Source organism: Durio zibethinus, unplaced genomic scaffold, assembly GCF_047325235.1.
Source record: "Durio zibethinus cultivar Kanyao isolate XHJ-2024 unplaced genomic scaffold, ASM4732523v1 HiC_scaffold_377, whole genome shotgun sequence".
NCBI lineage: Eukaryota > Viridiplantae > Streptophyta > Magnoliopsida > Malvales > Malvaceae > Durio > Durio zibethinus.
The window spans coordinates 150,001-152,500 of NW_028323000.1; positions in this window are offsets into that span (position 1 = coordinate 150,001).

A 2,500-nucleotide genomic window follows, 5' to 3' on the forward strand; every position below is an offset into this window, starting at 1 on the left:
CGAGCGTGTGCCGATGGTGGTCGAGGCAAGCGCCCGCACCAGGGCCCAGCGTGTGCCGATGGTGGTCGAGGCAAGCGCCCTCACCAAGGCCGAGCGTGTGCCGATGGTGGTCGAGGCAACCGCCCGCACCAGGGCCCAGCGTGTGCCGATGGTGGTCGAGGCAAGCGCCCGCACCAAGGCCGAGCGTGTGCCGATGGTGGTCGAGGCAAGCGCCCGCACCAGGGCCCAGCGTGTGCCGATGGTGGTCGAGGCAAGCGCCCTCACCAAGGCCGAGCGTGTGCCGATGGTGGTCGAGGCAACCGGCCGCACCAAGGGCCGGCGTGTGCCGATGGTGTTCGAGGCAACCGCCCGCACCAGGGCCCAGCGTGTGCCGATGGTGGTCGAGCCAGGAGCCCGCACCAAGGGCCGGCTTGTGCCGATGGTGTTCGGGGCAAGCGCCCGCACCAGGGCCCAGCGTGTGCCGATGGTGCTGGGGGCAAGCGCCCGCCCCAGGGCCCAGCGTGTGTCGATGGTTATCGGGGCAACCGGCCGCACCAGGGCCCAGGGTCTGCCGATGGTGCTCGAGGCAACCGCCCGCACCAAGGCTCAGCATGTGCCGATTGTGATCGAGGCAACAACCCACACCAGGGCCCAGCTTGTGCCGATGGCGGTCGAGGCAAGTGCCCGTACCGAAGGGCAGCCTATGCCGATGATGGTCGATGCATGTGCCATCACCATGCGTCATCATGTGCCATTGATGGTCGAGGCCTTGGCCGAAGTTCGATTTTGAGCCACGGTGCCCATGCTTGGCTCCAGCATGTGCTGGTGCCGCATTTTTTTCACTCGGGACAGCATCGCCGGAGCATCGCCGGAGCATCGCCGGAGTACCGCCGGAGAACCTGACCGGCGGCATTGGGGTTCCGGCGATTGGGAGGGGGGCCGGGGGGGTGTGCGCAAATGATGTGCGATGGGTGCTGGTACTTGGCCTTGTGTTGGCCCCCTATCCCTCATCAAACCTCTGAGAATTCACACCCCCTTAAAGAGCATTTGAGATTTTACAGGTTTGCTACCAGTAGCCGTTAAAGTGTCTGAAATGGGGACACTTTTTTCAAACGGTCACAAAATCTTCTCTACTTCGAGTTTTTAGCTGAATTTTTTTGTGCATGCCAACAAAAATAGAAGGATCATGCCTACAAAATTTGGTGCCAAAAATCCTTATAAAAAAATTTTAAAAAATCCCGAACCGCAAAAAGTTTCGAAAATCGTGAAAAATAGAAAACGAGTCATCTTCCAACGAAACTTCACGTGAAGGCTTAGGGGACCATTGTATGAATTTACAAGCCATAAAAATGGCATTGGCACGACAGAAATTTGAAGATGTGCCTAAACCCACCAGGGCCCAGCGTGTGCCGATGGTGGTCGAGGCAACCGCCCGCACCAGGGCCCAGCGTGTGCCGATGGTGCTCGAGGCAACCTGTCGCACCAGGGCCCAGCGTGTGCCGATGGTGATCGAGGCAACCTGCCGCACCAGGGCCCAGCGTGTGTCCATGGTGGTCGAGGCAAGCGCCCGCACCAGCGCCCAGCGTGTGCCGATGGTGCTCGAGGCAAGCGCCCGCACCAGGGCCCAGCGTGTGCCGATGGTGCTCGAGGCAAGCGCCCGCACCAGGGCCCAGCGTGTGCCGATGGTGGTCGAGGCAACCGCCCGCACCAGGGCCGATAGTGTGCCGATGGTGCTCGAGGCAACCTGTCGCACCAGGGCCCAGCGTGTGCCGATGGTGATCGAGGCAACCTGCCGCACCAGGGCCCAGCGTGTGTCCATGGTGGTCGAGGCAAGCGCCCGCACCAGCGCCCAGCGTGTGCCGATGGTGCTCGAGGCAACCTGCCGCACCAGGGCCCAGCGTGTGCCGATGGTGCTCGAGGCAACCTGCCGCACCAGGGCCCAGCGTGTGCCGATGGTGCTCGAGGCAACCTGCCGCACCAGGGCCCAGCGTGTGCCGATGGTGCTCGAGGCAACCGACCGCACCAGGGCGGAGCGTGTGCCGATGGTGGTCGAGGCAGGCGCCCGCACCAGGGCCCAGCGTGTGCCGATGGTGCTCGTGGCAACCGACCGCACCAGGGCCGACCGTGTGCCGATGGTGCTCGAGGCAAGCGGCCGCACCAGGGCCCAGCGTGTGCCGATGGTGGTCGAGGCAACCGCCCGCACCAGGGCCCAGCGTGTGCCGATGGTGCTCGAGGCAAGCGCCCGCACCAGGGCCGAGCGTGTGCCGATGGTGGTCGAGGCAAGCGCCCGCACCAGGGCCCAGCGTGTGCCGATGGTGCTCGAGGCAACCGACCGCACCAGGGCGGAGCGTGTGCCGATGGTGGTCGAGGCAAGCGCCCGCACCAGGGCCCAGCGTGTGCCGATGGTGGGCGAGGCAACCTGCCGCACCAGGGCCCAGCGTGTGCCGATGGTGATCGAGGCAACCGACCGCACCAGGGCCGAGCGTGTGCCGATGGTGCTCGAGGCAAGCTGCCGCACCAG